Here is a 22,537-nt window from a genome sequence, read left to right as displayed (position 1 = left end):
TTGCATTGAATATTATGCACTATTGGGGTCCCCATTCTATAAAGCTAAAGAGCAAGCTCAATGGTCACAAATGTTCATGTTCTCACCGGGGCTACTCATAGTTTCATTCAAGAAAAGGTGGCTACACGATAGGGGTGTAAGATTAAGGAACACACAAGGTTTGATGTCATAATCAAGGATGGTGGTTGTCTACAATGCCTCCATGTTTATCAAGATGCTCTCTTAGCTCTTCAAAAAGCTGATTTTAAGGTTGACCTCCATCTTCTCCTTATTAAGGAAGTAGACATTGTTATTAGAATGAGTTGTTACGATAATGAAGCCGTATATGACATTTCTCGAACTAGATTTTGATGATGAACAAGTGAATCAATTGCATTTCAGCTAAGGCAATGAAGAAAGATGACAAGAATTGAAGAATTCAATGAAGAATCTTTGAAGACATATGTGCAAATGTAAATTTAGTTAAATGTCTTAGATTCTTGTAAAAGCCTTACTTAGAGTGCATATTTCAATTGCATTTCATCTAAAAAGTCTTTATAAAAACTTTTTTAAAAGAATCCTTCATGAAAATTATTTTAGAAATCTCTTTACTTAATTTTTCATGTTTATTAGTCGACCAATAGACTCACCAGTCGACCAACTTTTTTGCACCAATTTTTCAAAGCAAAAACATCAACTTTTTGAATTAGTCGACTAATCGACTCTTAGTCGACCGGACAAAATGTTTGATTTCTGAAAATTTAGCAGCAGTCGACTGAAGGTTTTCTTAGTCGGTCGGACTTAAAGTTTGTTTTTAGAAAATTTTAGCAGGAGTCGACTGAAAAGTTTTTCAGTCTACTGATGATTTTCACCAGTCGACTAACTTTTCTTTAGTCGATTGAGCTTCAAACTCTAGATTTTAAAATGGCTTTGTTAAACATAGTAGTCGACTGACGATAACTGTCAATCTGCTAATATTTGATTTCAGTCGACTAACTACTGCTACAGTCGACTAATATTGTCATTTTTATGTAACTTTTAAAAGGTGTATCTTTTCATTTTTCAAATGAATTGACCATTCAAAAGTGACTTTTTTGACACCCCTTCGTACCCTCAACGTATAGAATCTTTCAACTATAAATATGAGTGCATTCCACACTCAAAACATCGAATCTAATCGAATTACATTGAATTACAAAGATCGAATTCTTTGCTTTTCACTCATATTCATTCAAGTATTTGTTTTCTTACTCACTTGATATTTTTACTCTAGTTTTTCATTCAAATTCTTTTGAGAGATAGTGAATTCGTGAGTTGAGTATTTCAACAACCTCAGAAGTCAATTGTATTTCATCTGCATTTATAAGAAAGGCTCATAGTTTGATTGTAAGTTTGTTTACTTATATTTTCCTGTAAAAGGAAAGGACTCCTTGGTTTAAAGGAGTTGTTTGCTTTCAGTAGGGTTGTTACTGAAAGTGGGATCGGATTTGATCTGTATGTTCTTGTGGTTATACAAGGTTGATAGTGGAAATCTCAAGCGGGTTTTGCTTGGGGACTGGATGTAGGTTAGGAAGACCGAACTAGGATAAAATCTTGTGTTCTTTATGTGATTGCTTTGCGAATATTAAAATCTTTCAAAATTTCAAAGATGTTATTTAAAAGCACTATTCCCCCCCCCCCCTCTAGTGCTCGTTGCCTCGATCCTACAACACTTTTATTTGGTATCAGAGTAAGTTTGCTATATTTTGATCTTACCATCATCTAGCATGGCAACAACACCATCTCAGCACAAAGAAGGATGCTCTTTTGTTCGTGCTCCTCTCTTCGACAGAACAAACTAAGGATATTGGAAAGTAAGAACGACAATATTCCTATAATCCATGGATCTCAAAATTTGGAGAGTTGTTTTAGAAAAGTACCAAACACCATCAACTGATTTTAACCTATAGATCGATGAAGAAAATAAGACTGTTTCACTTAATGCCAAAGCTATTAATGTGTTGTATTGTGCCGTTGAGAAGATAGAGTTCAATCACATCTCTCAATGTTCCACAACAAATGAAATGTGGCATACTTTTCTTGTTACTCATGAAGGTAGTTAAAGGTAAAAAAATTTAAGAATGCTTCTTTAGTTCATAAATTTGAATTGTTTAAAATGAAACAAAATGAGTCTATATCAGACATGTTAACAAGAATGACCGATATTACTAACACTCTAAAATCCCTTGGAAAAGAATATTCACAAGTGGATTTAGTTAAAAAAATAGTAAGGTGTTTAACTCCTGAATGAGAGAGAAAAACCACAGCAATAGAAAAAGCAAATGATTTAAACACTCTTTCTCTTAAAAAATTGGTTGGTAACTTAATGACATATGAAGTCAAACTTCATGATAGACAAGAAGAAGAACCCAAGAAGAAATTTCTTGCTTTCAAGGCCACTTCTGACTCTGAAGATTTAGAAGAAGATGAAGATATTGCCCTCATCACTAGGCAATTCAAAAGATTCATCAAAAAGGGAAGATTTTAAAGAAAGGTAAAAAAAACTGATTCTTCCAAGCCTAATGAAATCAAGTGCTTTAACAGCAAAAAGGCAGGACACATCAAGAAAGATTATCCTCTTCTTAAAATCAAGCCCAAGGACCAATTCAAGAAGAAAAAAACATTTCAAGCAAGTTGGAAAGATAGTGATTCCTCTTCCGACGAAGAAACAAATGAAGAAGTCATTAATATGTGTTTTGTAGCACAAAAAGACTCGGTAAGTCAATTTGAGTGTGATGATTTATTAGAAGCATTTAATGATTTATATGCTAAATTTAATAATCTAAGCTCTAAAAACAAAGAGTTAAAAACTGAAAATTCAACTCTTGACTCTCAAAACAAAGTGTTGCTTCAAGAGATAGAAGATCTCAAGAAGGAAAATTCTTGTCAAGCATCTAAGAAAAAAGAAATTAGAATTAGAATCAATATCTTACAAGAAAAAATATCAAGTTTGAAAGAAAAATCAAATGATCTTCTTTCTATAGTGACTAAGTTCATTAATGACCAAGATAATCTAGAAAGACTTATTGGTTCTCAAAGATGCTCGATTAACAAAACCAGATTGGGATATAGCTTATTTGATACTCAAAATAGACCTAACTATGTGGTAAAGAATCAAAGACAAATTTCTCAATCATTGATTCAAAGAACTCAATTTTCTAGTCATAATAGAAATGCATCTAATCATGGTTAAAGCTTATAAGTCTGGACATGATTATTCTAAAAATGCTAAATCTTTTTATAGAAAGAATATTTATTCTCAAAGGAAACCAAAATCCAAATGGATATGGGTTTCTATGACTAACTCTCATGAACTCGAAAATAGAAAGGGGTCAAATGCTTTGTCTCCCAATTTTGTTGTAGGTATACAAAATAAGGAGCAAATGGATCTTGGACAGTGGTTGTTCCAAACATATGACTGGAAGGCTGAAGTTATTTTCCATCCTCCAAAGGATGGAGGAACTGTTACCTTTGGTGACAATAACAAGAGAAAAGTAATCGGCATTGGTAACATTGATAATCCAAAATTTCTCTTGATAGAAAATGTTCTTTTAGTAGATGGTTTAATGCATAATTTATTATCTATTAGTCAATTATGTGATAAAGGTTTTCTCGTTTCTTTTGAACATGATTTATGCTTAATTTTTTATTTTCGTTCTAAAAAGATCATTTTTAAAGGTAAAAGAAGAAATAATGTATATGAACTTTATCTAGATGAGTTACCCACTTTTAATGAAAAATGTCTTATCGCTTCAAATGAAATTCAATGGTTATGATACAAGAGACTTGGACATGTTAACTTTAAATTAATTTCTAAGTTATCCAAGAATGATCTTGTTAGAGGCCTACCTAGAATACCATATAAAAAGGATCACTTATGTGATGCATGCCAAATGGGTAAACAAATCAAGAGTTCTTTCAAAGCAAAAGATATAATTTCAACAAAGCATCCTCTTGAACTTTTACATTTAGATCTATTTGAACCATCTAGAATTCAAAGTTTGAATGGTAGCAAGTATGCTTTTGTTATAGTAGATGATTATTCTCGATTTACTTGGGTGATTTTTCTAAAAAGCAAAAATGATGCTTTTTTCTGAATTTTCTAAACTTTATAGAAGAATTACAAATGAAAAATTTACATCTATTATTACAATTCGTAGTGATCATGGTGGTGAATTTGAAAATGAATCTTTTCTAAAGTTTTATGATTTACATGGTATATCTCACAACTTTGCTTTTCCTAGAGCAGCTCCACAAAATGGAGTTGTTGAAAGAAAGAATAGAACTTTGCAAGAATATGCTAGAACCATGCTTCAAGATAAAAAATTACCAAAATACTTTTGGGCTGAAGCAATAAATACAACATGTCATGTTTTAAATCGTGTTCTTATTTGACCAATCTTACATAAAAACATGTTTTGAATTGTATTATGATTGTATATCAAAGATCTCATATTTCAAATTTTTTGGTAGTAAATGTTTCTTGTTAAATACCAAAGATAATCTTGATAAGTTTGATTCAAAATCAGACGAAGCAATATTTCTTAGATATTCTTCTAGAAGCAAAGCTTATCGTGTTTTTAATAAAAGAACATAATGCATTGAAGAATCTTTACATATTGCATTTGAAGAGAATTGTGAGCAGGTTATACCTCTAAGCAAAGAAGAAGAAGACATATTTCAAGGAGAACCTTTGATAGATGACACTTCTCAAGAAAATATTCCTCTTCCACCGGTTTGAAAAGAAGTTCTCAATCATCCACATGAGCAGATTATTGGAAAAATAAAGAGTGGTGTTCAAACTAGAAGGCAATTGCAATATATTGCTTTCATATCTAAAATAGAACCAAAGTATATCAATGAGGTTTGTGATGATAAATTTTGGCTTTTAACCATGTCTAAAGAACTTAACCAATTTACTAGGAATGATGTATGGGATCTAGTTGATAGACCAAAGGATCATCCGGTAATTGAAACAAGATGAGTCTTCCAAAATAAGGTAGACGAAAATGGCAAAGTCATTCGAAACAAAGCAAGGCTAGTAGCACAAGGCTATAATCAAGAAGAAGGCATAGATTGATGAAACCTATGCACTAGTGGCTCGATTAGAGTCAATTTGAATGATACTTGCTTTTGCTAGTTACATAAATTTTAAGTTATATCAAATTGATGTTAAGAGTGCATTCTTAAATTGATACATCAATGAAGAAGTTTATCTAAAGCAACCTCTAGGCTTTGAAAATGAGAAATATCCAAAAAAAGTATATAAATTAAAAAGAGCTTTGTACGGACTCAAACAAGCACCAAGAGCGTGGTATGAAAGACTACAAAACTTTCTAGAATAATCTGGTTTTTTCATTGGTCGGGTAGACTCCACTTTATTTATTAAAAATCTAGATTTAGATATTCTTATTGTGCAAGTTTATGTTGATGACACAATATTTGGTTCTACTAATGATTCTCTTTTTAAAGAATTTGCTAAAGCTATGCAGGAAGAGTTTGAAATGAGCTTGATAGGCAAATTGAACTACTTCCTTGGACTTCAAATAAAGCAAAGTGAAGAAGCAATCTTCATCAACCAAGCTAAGTATACAAAAGAACTTCTTAAAAGATTTGGCATGGACTCATCGAAATAAAAAAGAAATCCTATGAGCACAACTACTTCTCTTGACCAAGATGAAAATGGTAAAAATGTAGATACTAAGCTCTACATAGGTATGATTGGATCTTTATTATACTTAACTGCTAGTTGACCTGATATAATGTTTAGTGTTTGTATGTGTGCTAGATTTCAAGTCAATCCGAAAGAATCTCACTTAATTACAGTAAAACAAATTCTTCGATACTTGAAAGATATTTCAAATTTCGATTTGTTTTACCCGAAATCATCTTTCTTCGATTTAGTTTCATATAGTGGTGCAGATTTTGCTAAAAGCAAATCTAATCGCAAGAGTACTAGTGGAACTTGTCATTTCTTAGGACATTCCTTAGTCTCTTGGTTTAGTAAAAAGCAAAATTCAGTGTCACTCTCAACAACTGAAGCAGAATATATAGCGGCTAGTTTAGCGTGTTCACAAGTACTATGGATGAAACAAACCTTAAAAGATTTTGATTTGAATTACTCCACAACAACTATTTATTGTGATGACACTAGTACTATAAATCTCTCAAAAAATCTTATTCAGCATTCAAGAACTAAGCATATTGAAGTAAGACATCATTTCTTATGAGATCATGTGTTAAAAGGAGATATTTCATTAAATTTTATACCCACTAATGCACAACATGCTGATATCCTCATTAAACCACTTAAAAATAAAGATTTTATGAGAATTACGAGAGAACTAGGCATTTGCTCATTATTAGATTTATAAATTTGTTTTAGAACATTTTGTTTTTGAAAAATCTCAAAAATGACCTTTTTAGTCGACTGATGAAAATCGATTAGTCGACTGATGAAAATCGATTAGTCGACTGATGGTTATTTTTAAAAAATTTCGAAGGGACCTGATACCCCTTGGTTTTGTTTAAAAGGGCAATTGTTATTTTTTTTACGCCTGTGTGTTTTACCCTCTTCAGAAGCCGAACACACTTTCTCTCCTCTGTCATTTTTGTCCATTTTCTATAAACCCTAGGAGATTTAATCTCTTGCCAGACAAATTCCTCCTCCTCCTCGTCGAAAAATTCTTGCAGTGCCGGATTATTTTTGTAGCAGCTCACGTCTGTGACGCCGAACGATCACCTCTCTGCACCAACATTCCTTTGCGGCACCAGTTATTCTCCACAACGTGGGACAACCATTTCTCTGCACCAGCAGCATCTGTTATCATTCACGTGCTGGATGACATCTTTTGCAACATTGGAGATTCGTCTTCCACAACGTCTCCTCCCTGTTCCTTGGCAAAAAGCTACCGTCTTCCACTCACCGGAATTTTCTTGTCTCATCAAAAGCCATTCTCAACAGCGTCTCAACCTCGTCAATCAGCCACTCCCTACGACACTGATTCTCTTTGACAGGTTCATCTATTTTATTTTGATTCTTGACAACCATGCCTCATCAGAAAACAACCTCTGCACAAGGTTCCCCTTTATCTATACCACAAGCACGTCATGGATTTTCTCTTAGACTACTCAGAAATCCCCTTCTATACGATACTTTTGGATCGATTTCTGCACTCCCTATATTACCCGGTCGAAATGTTTTGTTTCACCTATTTTCTCGCTACAATATAAAAGAACTATTCATAGGCATTTCACATCTTTTTGACACAAGTTCCGACCGATTTCATTATCCTTTATTGATCCATTTGTTTTACACTAATTTACAAATTGATCATGAAACTGGATTTCTTTCTTCTCTTGTTCGCGATGTTGAAATTGAGTTTGATTCTAAACTTCTTGGATAAATCCTAGATATTCCACCTTTAGAAACTCTTTTCAATACTATTGAACTTAATGATGAAAGAATTTTTGAACAAATTCTTATTCCCGGTACACCTCATTGTCCTCCCTTCAAGAATATCAATCTTCAACCTCATGCTCGCATTGCTAGATGAATTCTTGCCCACAATGTCCTACCTAAAACTAGATTTTTTGATTACTATTTCACAGATCTCTCTATGGCTCTTTATGTCTTATTTGGAAATATTTCTGTAAATTGGGCCAACGTGTATTTTACTACATTATGGAAACAAAAACCCTTTCTTCCGCATGGATGACTTCTTACCTATATTTTCAAATATTTCAAAGTACCTCTAACCAATGAAAAATCTATTGAACAAAAAGAATACTTTGATCAAACTGTTTTTAAATGAATGAAACTCACCTATCTACCTCTTGCAAATGTTGGATCTCCTACATCCTCTAAACCATCACCATCTCCTATGACACCCCAATCTCAAGTAAAACGAAAGAAAGTCACTATTGATCATGATGAAGTTTTGCAACGAATAGAAGCTTTGGAGCTACATCAACACACTTTTCGTGAGGATGTGACTCAACAACTTTCATCAATTCAGAATGCTATTGCTGAACTCAAAGAAATGATCAAGCAACACTTCTCTTGAACTTTATTTACAGTTATTGCAGCCTTTTTTTTCATGAACTTTGATAATTTCTAGGTTGTAATATTTTGGACTTGAATTTGCATTTTGCTTATGCTATGACTGCACTTACTCTTTTTTATTATGAAAAAGGGGGAGAAAAAGAAAATAGCAATACATGAAGTAATAATGAAAATGCAAAACAATCAATATGTGATATATATATATATATATATATATATATATATATATATATATATATATGTTGATTGTGCTAACTTCTTATGTTTTGCAGCATATTGATAGAGGGAGTAAAATCTTCATCTATGCATCTAAATGCTCCATCTTTGATTAGTTTATCATCATAAAAAGGGGGAGATTGTTACGATAATGAAGTTGTATATGACATTTCTTGAACTAGATTTTGATGATGAACAAGTGAATCAACTGCATTTCAGCTAAGGCAATTAAGAAAGATGACAAGAATTGAAGAATTCAATAAAGAATCTTTGAAGACATATATGCAAATATAAATTTAGTTAAAAGTCTTAGATTCTTGTAAGAGCCTTACTTAGAGTGTATATTTCAATTGCATTTCATCTAAAACGTCTTTAGAAAAACTTTTTTAAAATAACCCTTCATGAAAATCATTTTAGAAATCTCTTTACTTAATTTTTTATGTTTATTAGTCGACCAATAGACTCACCAGTCGACCAACTTTTTTGCACCAATTTTTCAAAACAAAAACGTCAACTTTCTGAATTAGTCGACTAATCGACTCTTAGTCGACCGGACACAATGTTTGATTTCTGAGAATGTAGCAGCAGTCGACTGAAGGTTTTCTTAGTCAACCGAACAAAATGTTCATTTGTTTTCAAAAAAAATTAGCAGGAGTCGACTAAAAGGTTTTTCAGTCTACTGATGATTTTCATCAGTCGACTAACTTTTCTTTAGTCGACTGAGTTTCAAACTCCATATTTTAAAACGGCTTTGTTAAACACAGTAGTCGACTGACGATAAGTGTCAGTCTGCTAATATTTGATTTCAGTCGACTAACTACTGTTCCATTCGACTAATATTTGCCATTTTTCTATAACTTTTAAAAGGTGTGTCTTTTCATTTTTAAACGAATTGACCATTCAAAAGTGACTGTTTTGACACCCCTTCATACCCTCTGTAAAACCTATAAATTTTAAGAAATTTTCAATGAAAATGTGTATTTATATGAAATAATATAGTTTATGAAATATTCAATGCGATTTTGAGGCTTGCGGGCCAGTAAAGCAAACCCGATAACAAACACTAGAAAGGGGTACTTGCATCTAGACTTTAGCAAGATCCGATGATCCGACCCGGTTCACGAGGCCAAGTGGAGAAATCTGATGGTTCTGGGATAATAGTGTGAGATCCGAAGCACATTTAAGGTGAGAGAGTGCAAGGTTGAAACAAATAGGAGAAAAATCCATGTAGTAATGGGAGAGATCCACCAATGGGGGTAAATGTCTCAATAAAACATAAAGGAAATTTTTTTGCAAAAGTAAACAACAAGCAGTGGTGTGATACAGTGGTAGGACACATGGTTGAGCTACAACCCAAGTTTAAAACCCACAGTGCATCGCGTAGAAAGGTAAAATGTTGTATTTTTGCATAAAACCTAGAACTAAACAAGAAGTGTTTAATACAATTTAATCCACACATTTTACAACTAAAAGCAATGTAGCACAACTGGTGGGGCTTGATACCTCTTAGGTTGAAGACCTCGGTTTGAAACTCCCTGTGCATGGACTATATTTTTTTGTTTTGCACAGAAAAGTGGTGATTTTTATCATAGTAAGAAAAAAAAAAGGATAGAAACGTGGGTTGCAAAAACATCCCTAAGTATTAGCCCATCTCCCACTAAAATCGTGGGGAGGGGAGGGAGTTGGCTACTTTTTCCCCTTTTCCAAAAAGTAAGGGGAATCCCACCAAAATGGGAGAGGGGTACCCATAAAGCAACAAAAAAAATAGTTAGAGAAATTTCCATTCAAAGAAGGTGAGTGGCATAACGGGAAATAACCCCAGCCCACCAAAATCGTGGGAGATAGGGGGGAGACGTCCCATATTTTCAATTTTTGAAACCCACCTAAGTGGGTGGTGTTAAAAAGAGGAGTTCTGAGAAAAACGTGGGGAGCATCTCAACTCTCTCTCTCTCTCTCTCTCCCCGTGGTGGTCTACCTCCATAGCTAAACGAGGCGGTCTTCTCCCTTGTGACAAAGCAGGCTCCAACGTGAAGGAAAGAGTACCACCATTATCACTGGTTAAAAGCTCCAAAGAGGTGAGGGTATTATATTTTTATGTACGTGTTAGATGTCCTGCAATACAAATAGGTTGTAGTGGGTTGGTTGTGAGCATGGACGATGTCATTGACAGCGGTGATGATCGGCGTCCTAACACATACTCGGGTTATGCAAACCTCCATCTGCTTTAATAAAGACCAATGGAGGCTCAATCACCAACTCTCGCCATGGTTGACGTAGGAGGGGGCAGCGTGTGGCTGCTGCGAGTATGCACGTGTTTTCGTGCTAAGTTGCAAAAAAAGAAAATAACGCCCCATGACAACACGGGACCATGAGACAACGAGCTGATAATACCAGTTATATTCTTTCCTAGCATATGCATGATAGTTATGTAGTTCAGACGTTCGATTGGTTGATCTGGAAAAAAAAATAACATAGATATACATATATTATATGCCTGACAATGAGGGAATGAAATAATATTATGAAGTAATCTTTCTAAAATCCCTGCAAACTCAGTTACTACATATGTTTATTAGGGCCCTTGATTTATACTTGAACTCGCATGTTAGTGGAGGTCTATTTGTTTATTCAGATCTGTTATATAGACCTAAAGTGTCTGGATATTGGATGATCTCTAGGAAAAAAAAAAACAGGATTATAGTTTTCTGTGGACTCATATAAACGCTGGTGCTTTATATGTGCCTTGTAGATATATTTTGGTTCACCTCCTGCTTATACCTTAACCTCATAAGACCATGGTTACACAGGTGGCCTTATGTTTTGGCCCAAGCCCTACCACCACCAACAACACATGTTGTTTTACCTGTAAGGGTGTGTGGGTTAAATCAAAGCTAAGAACGAAACAAATAAAACGGTGGCTATTTCTTTTCTTTGAAACGTCAAAGCCATTTTGAACATTATCAGGTGGGTAGAAAAAAAAAATTGTTCTAAAATATCAAGTGGTTAATGGGGGTGAAGAGAACCCGATCCCTAATATATATATATATATATATATATATATATATATATATATATATATATATATATATATATATATATATATATATATATATATAAAGATGGATGATTGGGTTATAAAATGGCGTTAACATGGTCCAGTAGGATTCATGTAAACCTGGCACAAACTGACTGTGCGGGTCACCCTGTGGGGAATCGAACAGACCTGGTTGGTCTGCTCCAACTGGGCGGGGTCGCGACCCATTAAACAGGGTAGCACCTGCTGCTCCTATTGGTGTTGTTGGCACCACTTCTGCCAATGACGCTGCTGGCCTGCGGGGCTGAGGAGCTGCGGTGCACGGGCTGCAGGCTGACTGAATCTGTTGGGTGATCACATGACGTCGACACCAGTGTGTTCGGCTGAACGAAATAGCGAATCACCACATTGGACGATGCTAGCATTTCCAGAATGTGGCTGGAACAACAGCCTGCTGTTGTTGCTTCCGATTGAACGCCGACATTGAGGTTGCAACTCTGGGTGGGTTTGTCATAGACATCAGAACCCCATGCATAGTTTTGATAGGGGTCAGCTTGACCCTAACCTTGTTTCGGTCACACCATGGTTGTGAACCGTGGCAACCTGGTGGTCGATATGCTCTCAGGAAGTCGTTCTAGTGCAATAAGTTACTATGACCATAGATGAACATACGCAAGATGAATATATATATATGAATATATATATATATAGTGAATTAAGCCACAAGACTGGCATAGCTTGTGGGTTGCAGAGGTGTGCACCCTAGCTAGAGTTTGGAATATTGATTGTGGCTCTAGGGTTGAGCCGAGTCCTGTGAAATATCATTTTTTGGTGGTGCTGTAACACTTTGACTTGAAAGTGCATACAAGTCGTGTGAATCCAATGGCGGGTTCGGGATTTCAGGAAATCCCTGTGGTATGACGGCTCACACGAGAAAATAAACAAAAATGAAAGTGTATGCAACATCATAAAGTTTTGAGGCTCTAGGTACACCTGAAAGACAGTGTATGTGACCGGACTCCTTGTTGTGCGATGACTTGCACCTGGTTTTAAAGAAATGTTAAATATATACATAAATATAAAAACCTTTAAGATTCTGGGTACACCTGGAAGGTGTATGTTAGTGGATTCTTTGGGCTCTGGGTACACCTGAGAGAACGGTGTATGTTACCGGACCCAGGGTCTACCTTGGAGAGGGTCAGATACGATGTTGAATGCCTATGCGTACCCATAGGGTAATAGAAAGATAAACATAAAAAGTTTACATTGTTCTCGTAGATATTTGTGAATAAATGTTGTAATCCTGGTAGTGGATCTTGTAAATGGTAAAAACACATAGTGCATGTAAGAATGAACACACACCTAGTATTTTCTTGTTTCATAGCAAAGTAGAAAGCATGCCTATTTTAGTAGAATTTTTCCTTCTTAGCAAGTTATATTGCCTGAAACTTTACAATTATGATATCTGCAAATGTTGCACATATTTGTACATAGAACACTGAGTACAACATATAAACATAATACTTCTTACGCAGACAAGGGAGTCTGACCCTTCTGTATTAAAATTTTTCAGGTAACGCATAATTGGAGCATCATGGCGTCGTATTTGAAAGTATTCAAGAGATCTCAGTTTTTCAGTGTTTCCTGTTTAAACTCTGAATAGTTAGATTTGTATTTCCATTTATGAGATGTACTTAATGCTTTAATAAATGAATGAAATGATTTCAGTACCGCTCTGGCTTACCTGTAACTCGCCTAACGCTTGGACTTGTCACTTTCGCTATTTTAAAAAAAAGAAAAAAAAAATTATCCAAATTTTCATGTCCAAATTGTTGGGGTGTTACACCCTCAATGTATGAAATCTTTCAACTATAAATATGAGTGCATTCTACACTGAAAAACATCGAATCCAATCAAATTACATTAAATTACAAAGATCGAATTATTTGCTTTTCACTCCTATTCATTCAAGTATTTGTTTTCTCACTTACTTGATGTTTTCACTCAAATTCTTTTGAGAGATAGTGAATTTGTGAGTTGAGTATTTCAACAACCTCAGAAGTCAATTGCATTTCATCTGCATTTATAAAAAAGGCTCGTAGGTTGATTGTAAGTTTGTTTACTTATATTTTTATGTAAAAGGAAAGGACTCCTTGGTTTAAAAGAGTTGTTTGCTTTCAGTAGGATTGTTACTGAAAGTTGGATCAGATTTGATCTGTATGTTCTTATAGTTACACAAGGTTGATAGTGAAAATCTCAAGCGGGTTTTGCTTGGGGACTGGATGTAGGTCAGGAAGACCGAACCAGGATAAAATCTTGTGTTCTTTGTGTGATTGCTTTGCAAATCGCAAAATCCTTCAAAATTCCAAAGACGTTATTTAAAAGCACTATTCACCCCCCCTCTAGTGCTCGTTGCCTCGATCCTACAACACTTTCATGAGTTGGCTCAAGGAACTTGGTAAAGTGTCATGAGATTTTGACACTATGGAATTAGCCTTCAAAGAATGAGACACATGGGTCACTTTGAAAGCTCATGGCTCCACAAGTGATAAAGAAGTGAAAAACAAAGAGACTCAAACTTTACAAACACTCTCATTGTGCAGCTTAAAGAATGGAAGAGACAAGTGAGGACAACAAGGAGAGACTCATTCATCCATAAATGACCCATGTTCTAAAGGAATTCCAAAAGGTTTTTTAAGAACCCAAGGACTTACCTCCCAAGAGGTCCTAAGACCATCACATTGTCTTGGAACCCAATGCTATGTCCGTCCGTGTAAGGCTCTATTGGTATGTTATGTCTCAAAATGAGGCTATAGAAGGCATGGTGAAGAAAATATTAGAGTGGGATAATAAGGCCAAGTTATAGTCCTTTCTTTTCACGGGTTCTACTAGTTAAGAAGAAGGACAATACTTGAAGATTTTGTATTGACTATTGTGCTCTCAATACAATAAAAGTTAATGATAAACACCCCATATCTATTATTGAAGAATTGTTAGATGAGTTGCACGGGGCCAAGTACTTCACCAAATTGGACTTAAGGGTAGGCTACCATCAAATATGAATGGTCAAAGAAGATGTGTTTAAAATACCCTTTCGTACTCATGATGAACAATACGAGTTTTTTGTCATACCGTTTGGGCTTACTAATGCACCAACAACTTTTTAAAGAGCTATGAATAATGTATTTCGTCCCTTGCTAAGGAAGTATGTCCTAATCTTCTTTGATGACATCCTCATGTATAGCAAGGCATGAGAAAATCATCTCAAACATGTGAAAGAAGTGCTTGCCATCTTAAATGATCACACACTCTATGCCAAGAGGTCTAAATGTGATTTTGGACTCTACCAAGTCATGTACCTCAGTTTCTTAAAATGGGGTAATGTCGTATCTGAATAAAATTCAGCATATGAAAAAATGGCCTATGCCTAAGATGCCCAATTAGATGTTGTGGGGATTTCTTGTATTGACGGGATACTATAGGCCTTTTATTCATAATTATAGCACCATAGCAGCTCCTCTTAATGCTCTTCTATGCAAGGATGCATTCATGTGAACCACTAAAGCACATGATGCCTTTGACACGTTCAAAAGAGCTATGACAAGTGCATTGGTTTTGGCACTATCTGACTTCACCAAGAGGTTCTTTATAGAAACTGATGCGAGTGACTATGAAGTGGGAGCAGTCATAATGCAAGACAAGCATCCAATAGCCTTTATGAGTAAGATAATTCCAAAAAGAGTTCATACACTAAGTGCTTACGATCGGGAAATGTTGGCGATAGTTTTAGCAATAAAAAAATAGAGACCATATATCTTAGGGAGACAGTTCATAGTAAGAATGGATCACAAGAGTTTAAAGTTTCTTCTTTTGCAAAGAGTCATTACAACGAGCCAACAACGATAGAATGTTAAGTTGTAAAGCTATAATTTTGACTTGGAATATAAAAAGAGAATCAATAATAGGGTCACAGATGCATTGTTTCGAGTTGGGAAAGAAGAAAAGAGTAGAGAGAAGGATCAACCCTTTGAGGACAAAGGCTAAGAAAAGCACTGGTGGACTGATGCAACCTTAGATGCAGCTCACATGCCCCAGCTCACCTAGATGCACAACCACATAGGTGTATCCCGCCCAGCCATGCGTGACATGGTGCAAGCACGTGACACCACCCATGCATACACAACCACTTCAGCATCAACACAGCCAACCAAACGTGGTGTCTTGAAAGCTATCAACATCAGCTTAGTTAAGCCCAATTGGCACCACTTCAGGCCTATCAACAAGGGGGTGGTAGTTGTAGATTTTAGATTTAGCTTCTTGATTTTGTTACTTGTAAACCGTTATCCTGGGCCGATCTTTCAGAATAGGACATGTGCAGTGTGGAGCTCTACTGAGTAAAAAATGCATGAGTGTAGGAATTTTGTAAAAACCGTGTGGATAGTGGTTTGTGGTTTCCAACAACCTTGTGCTATATAAGCCATGAGCTTTGCATTTGCTAGTAGTCAATAGTATTGAATTTGGGTTTTCCTCTCTTTTCTCCTTTGTGATTTAAGAGTGAGTCATTTGGAGCACTTGGTAAACCAAGGCTTTTAGGCCAAGCATAAACCACCCATGTAGTTGGTTTGCTTTGGATTAGAGCATTAAGCTAAGGCATTGCTTAGCCTAGTTCATCACACATTCAACCAGTGGAAGGCTTCATTGGCGAGCTTGGTTAAGGCACAGGTTCGTGAAGGTGTGGTCGACACAACGGATTCAACACTTAATCATGCAACCCTTGTCATCAACAAGATTGTCAAGATTGCAGTGCTTGCTCATAGAATTGGAGGCAATCGGCTTGAAGTGGGTCAAATCTTGAAGACATCCAACAGGTTGGTGCGTGAAGCACCATTTATTGGATGGGTGGACCAGAGGAGGTTTGCAGCAAAGCCTCAACTGCACCATCACTTGTGCATTAGAGTGAAAGGTTCGTTGCAGTTGCACACGCACAATCGCGCCATTCAGTCGCATGCACACCAGCTGCAGTCATCGTGTGCGCAGCCCCACACCCGCGTGTCCACCGCTTGGCCTTGTGTGCTCAGGCCTTGGTACAAATTTGTTGTGTGCATTCTTGAAAAATCACAGGGCCAGGATCGATCATAAGGTCCTTAACCTTGTGCATCTTCATTTGCACAGAAAACCCCCTTGAGGAGGTTCTTGGCACTTCCCTTGTGCGCACTGCACAGGCGCATCCGCAACCTGTGCACATCACTGTGCCAGCGCACAGTCACAAGCCTGCGACAGGCTGGGCATAACACCAGATTTATACATAAGCATCACTTTTTACTCGTGCATTTTTCTTAAAATTTTACACACTAGTGAATGCATGTATAAGGACCTACGTGTCCAATTTTGAGGCCCATCTGAGGTCTGTAACTCGGGTTTGCACGTCGTGATCAAAACTTGTAAGAACTAGCAATCAGCTAGACGAAACCCCCTAGAGCCTTGTAATTTTCGGTTCTTTTTTGCTAGGTTTGGTTGTAATCTCACACACACCACTGACACCCATCACAAGAGCCAAGACACAAGAACTTAGGCGCCTATGCTTGGTTTTGGAGCATCCGTCCGCGCATCATTTTCTTAAGAACCTTACTCAAGAAGAACACATTAACCCTCTTATCAATCCTAAAGTGATGGCCCCACCAAACCCACCCCCTACGGGAAGCGATTCCGCTAAAAGAGGGTGGTAACATTGATTTTTGGGCTATCTTTTTAAAGAGAGCACTCTTTTTGTGTTGCTACGATGGAGCCTGCAGAAATGCCTTGTGCTTTGTGTGTTTCCGTGAAAACCTTCTCTTTCCCTGACATGCAAACGGGCCCTAAACGTTAGGGATTTGAAATCTTTTTTGGGGAGGTCATGCTATTGATTTGTGGAGCTTGAGATCTTCAAAATCTCAGTCCTTTAAATGCGTGCTTGATAAATTCAAACCTCCCAATAGGGGCATACATCTAACGTTGCTCCAACCCATGTTCATGAAGACAGGAAACCCTTACTGAAATCTAACTAAATCCATACCCATACAATTGAGCCGTGCCTACTGATATAAAGTTGGCCAAATGCAGTTTAATAAGATGGACACAAAAATTGGGCATAGCCATCTCATTTTGTCTTTTCAAATGAACAAAACAATGGTTGTAGACAAGTTTGATTAGTGGCTCGAAGGTGACTGTTGGTTGGCTAGGTCACACTATCATGAGTTGGAGGCTTTGGGTCCAAATCCCCTGAGCTATTTCATAGTTCATATATGTTATATATTTGCTACTGTCTAATGTGTATATAATCTAGTTGAAAAAGCATGTGTAAGTTTTTTTTTTCTTTTTGATAATACAAGAGTAAACCCCATCATCAACGTCACGTTGTTTGGCATGCAGTTTGTAGAACCTTTGAGGTCTCCTTGCCTATTAGAGGGCACACCTACCTTCGACCTTGTGGCAAAGGACACCATCCATGAGTTTTGAACCTGTGACGTTCTGTCAACTTGGTAACATTCACAAGTCGCTCTTACCAAATGAGCAGAGACCTTGTGGGCATAAGGACAAGTTGTATTCACTTAATATGAAGTGATAGACATTTTCAACAATCTCGGTATGTTAGAAAATACATTTTGAATTGTATTTTTCTATGCAAAATATAGTTTTTATTTTGTATTCACGTTGGCATATTGTGAAATGTTAGTTTTTATGCTCTTAAAACCTTGTTTACACATTAATTCACAACCTATTTTCTACTAAACATTGTAAGGTTAGATGCAAAAGATTGATTTTTTTAGAGTAAATTAGTACTTTTTATTAAATTATTTACATAATTAGTTTAAAATTTTATATAAATTTAAATTAGTAAATATTTTTAAATACACAGTTACTTTTAAAAATATAACAAACTTTCATAAGCCTAACAAGACACATGACTCATATATGGTATCTCTTTTTTTTTTGCAGAATTAGGTCACACATTTCATAACCCACTTTTGCATAGCATGTGTTGGAAACCTGACTCTATAAAGGGACAATTTCTATAAATTTGACCTTGAGAAGGCTTTGGCATAGGGAAAAACCAAAAAAGAGAGAAATCTGTTCGGGATTTGGCTAGGCACTGATATGGTCAAGAGTAGGGTAGATGAAGAACATCGATCACTCTGGGTGAGCTGTTGTTGGGAAAAATATAGGAGAGGAGAGAGAGAGAAAGTGTTCTCTTTAAGAATAAGATTCTAAACAAGATGAACAAAAAGATTCAATCCACTAATTTCATTTATAATTAATCAAGAATAATAATATTTATTTATGGAGTCTACCAAAGAATACTAAAAGAAATAAAAGACCAAAGATAAGAATCCAAATAGGAAGGGCATCCTCAAGTCCCTGTCAAACTGACTCTCTTGGGCGGATCTGAATCCAAAACGGTTTCTCGCGATTAGATCAGGGACGGTCTGGAACAATCCACCTCTCTCAAACTCGTTTTGCCCTCAATACGAGAATTCTTTAAAATTTGTTGTCGCAACTAATCCTTGTTACCTCTAGTGTTAAACACTAGGTGTGCAGCTTCCCCACGTGCCTTGATGAGATGAAATCTTTGAACTTATAAGATCTAGGTTTGATCTTGGTTTGGATATGGATTGGGTGGGATTAAGGTTCGGGTTAATTTTAGATCATGGATTGAGTTAGAACTTGGATATGTAAGGGGACAATTTTGAATATGATCTAAGTAGATAGATGAGTATAGGTAGGATCCATTTGATTTAAAAGGAGTTTTGAGTAACTTGGGTCATTGTGAGTAAGATTTGAACTTGAATGAAAGGTCTGAGATTGAGATTGAGATTGAGATGGGAATTTAAAAGTAGGACTAAAGACATGGATTTAGATTTGGTCCAAGAAGGAATTCAGATCAAACCTGACTTACCTTAAGTAAGGGAGTGGTGGATTCAGGTCCAAAACTAGTGGTAACCTGAGACCCAGCAAAAATCGGGTTAGAATCAGTCGGGGCTAACCAGAACTGGTGTCACGTTGGTGAAAACAGTTCGATTTTCATTCAAACTAGGTTTAATAAATGAAACAGTGTCAAACTAGTAGAAAAACCCACTTTGACTTGTTACTTGTTAGGGCATCGGGAGGCCTTCCTCTCAAATTGAGAATAATGGTGGAGGCACCTCCCACCATCCCCACGTTGCTTACACCGTCGTTGCCTCCAGTAGGCAAGGGGCATCAGCCAACTAGATTCGGTCGACGGACGAATGATTGTAGCGGAAGGGGCATGCCCAGCCCATCAGAAGGGGCGTTATGCGGCCAACGGTGGGGCTTCGACATCATGGTGATAACAGGGATGCGAGAGGCAGTGAGGTTGGGCAGGGTGTGGAGATGGGGCTGGAGCACCTCCCGTTCAGTGTCGAGTCTGGCATCAGTTTGGCAAAGGAGCTTCAGAGTCGCAAAGCTCCTCTCGATGGGTTGTACGAAGTTAGGGAGGACGAGAGGCAGCTCAAGGCAGACTCATCGCGGTGGTCACGAACAAGGATGAGGGAGGGCACTGTGAAGGCGATGAGGGTGAGTCATTGATGGCCGATGTTGATCTTTCGGTGCTAGTGGTGCTAGATCTTCATCAGGTCAAACATCCGACCATTGCGATAGGCTATCGAGCAGGTGCATCGTTTCGTCCTCTCCTTCTTCTATCGTTCTCTATTGAGAGGGAGAGAGGGGGGGTTGTGCGCTGGTAGCAGAGCCTGCCCCGCCCCACTGAAATAAAGAGAGAGAGAGAGAGAGGAGAAGAGAGAGATGGACAACAACCAAGAGGGGGAGGGGTCTCCAACACTGGTCGTTGGGAGGGATCGACGATGGTGGCAAGCGGAATCCACGATGGAATCTCTGGTAGTGGCAACTGTGGATGCAGCCTGAGAGAGAGTGGTTCTCTCTATCGTGTTGTGGGTGTCGGGAGGCTCCTGCCGGTCGGTAGGGGTCGCGCTAGGTGGCCATGGCCGATGAGGGGTCGTTGGGTATGGTCCAGCCTGCGGCAACACCTCCATGCTACAAGGAGAAGGGCGTCGATTGTGCTTCTACACCATCGATGATTTCGATCATCCATACAGGTAATAGTAGGATAGGTCCAGCTGACAAAAAAAATGTTCGTTGGGTTGCCACTGACAACATCTCCCCAACCCATCGGATTAGTCACAAAATGCAAGATCCTCTCCAATGGTACTCTTAAGATTGTTGACTTGTTTAACCTTCTCAATCACTGAATGAATTTTAAAGAAGGGTACGGGCCCTTGCTATTCTAAAAAAAAATCCTGATCTACTTTCAATGACAAAAATTTACCGTTCTTGATCTTGCAGAAAAGCTTTGCTGATACTAATGTTAGAAACCTGACCACATGGAGGGAAAAAAAATCCAAAAAGTAAAAAAATAATTTATTCTCAATCTGGCTAAGCTCTACATCAGATAAGGCCGACAACAAAGCAGGAAGAGAACATCGATCCCTCTAAGTGGGCAAATGTTGAAGAAGACGTGTAAGAGGAAAGAAGGAAAATGTGTTCCTTTTAGGACTAGAGTTTCAAGAATAAGGTGAACAAAAAAAATCAATAATCCACTAATTTTATTTAGAATTAATCAAAAATATTAACACTTATTTATAGAATCTACCAAAAAGTTATTAAAGAAATAAAAGGGTGTCATCCAGTAAAAATCCAAGTAGGAAAGGGTGTCATCCAGTTCTCGTCAGACTCACTCGGACTCTTGGGTAGATATGAACTTGAGACGGTTCGTAATAGCCTACGACACCCTCTCTCTTTCAAGGGTACGTTTGCATCATGTGGAAGGAGGCTCTGAATACACACAGAATCTCTTTTCACGAAAATAGAGTCAAACCCCACGAGAAGTGATTTCGCTGAAAAGAGGATGGTAACATTGATACGAGAAAAAACAGGACTCTGTTTGTGTTGCTACGATGGGGCCCATGAATATGCCTTGTGCTGTGTGCATTTTATGCGAAACCTTATCTTTTTCGTGACATACAAAGGAGCCCTATAGGTTAAGGATTTGAAATCTTTCTAAGGGAGGTCAAACTATTGATTTATGGAGCTTGAGATCCTCAAAATCTTAGTGCTTGATAAATTCAAACCTCCCACTACGTGCATACATCTGACGTTGCTCCAACCCTTTATCTTGAAGATAAGAAAACCTTTTTGAAATCTAACTAAATCCATACCCATACAATGGGGCCGTGTCTAATGGTTTAAAGTTGGCTAAATGCAGTTTAATAAGATGGACATAAAAATTGGGCCTAGCCATCTCATTTTGTCTTTTCACATGAACAAAACAATGGTTGTAGACCAAGTTTGATTAGTGGGTTGAAGGTGAATTTTGGTTGGCTAGGTCACACTATATTGTGTTGGACGCTTTGGGTCTGAATCCCTGTGCTATTTCACACACACACACATATTGTCATGGGTCTATTTCCTTCAATAAGCAAGTGCGGCGTGATGGTCCTTCTCTACCACCGCAAGCCTACTTATCGCTCGCTTGCCAGTCGCGGAAGCTTATAATCAGAGTGCAAGAGAGAATAGAAGGAGAAAAATTACAATCACAAGAAGCAATCACAATGAAGGTGAACAAAAGAAAGCTCAACACATTTGATTCATTCACAATTTTGCCCACAGGTGCATTACAGTTCAAGTATACGGGCTGGCCCTTTGGGGTATTGATTCACCTGAACCGGGCAACTTACATCAGACTCAATAAAAGTAAAACAGACTCTAGACGCAACTTTACAATGTAAGTCACAAGGGAACATGCTCCCCCCTTCAAATCATGTGTTGTCCTTGGCGCCATCTGTTTCACAGTAAGCCTTGACTTCAGCCAGGTAGCGGTTGTTCATCCAGAAAGCTGGCTCCCACGTAGGTTTCATTGTTTTCTCCCACTGCACTAGGTATTTCTTTGTTTCGCCCAAGTAATTGATTTTGTGGCGAAGGATCTGACTGAGGTACTTCTAGGCCCGTTGTGTTGCTCGGGCCCTCTACATGATGGGAGCGCGTTGTGGCACGCTACATTCTGGATCTCCATCGTTTGGATGAAACTGCTTGAGGTTGCACACGTGGAACACCGAATGCACCATGAAATCTGGGGGCAACTATAGCTTGTACGTCAGTCTGCCCACCTTCTTTGTGATGATGAATGGTCCTTC

At 37.4% G+C, this 22,537-nt stretch overlaps 1 pseudogene; it reads left to right on the top strand.

Moving 5' to 3' along the window:
• The window catches only part of LOC149815282 (ABC transporter A family member 2-like), a 149,734-nt pseudogene extending 133,262 nt beyond the window's left edge, over positions 1 to 16,472 (top strand).
• Positions 16,473 to 22,537: the final 6,065 nt, after the last annotated feature.

Source organism: Nuphar pumila, chromosome 15, assembly GCF_984573655.1.
Source record: "Nuphar pumila chromosome 15, dmNupPumi1.hap1.1, whole genome shotgun sequence".
Classification (NCBI taxonomy): domain Eukaryota; kingdom Viridiplantae; phylum Streptophyta; class Magnoliopsida; order Nymphaeales; family Nymphaeaceae; genus Nuphar; species Nuphar pumila.
The sequence above is the reverse complement of the archived record's forward strand: the minus strand, read 5'-3'. Positions and strand labels throughout refer to the sequence as shown.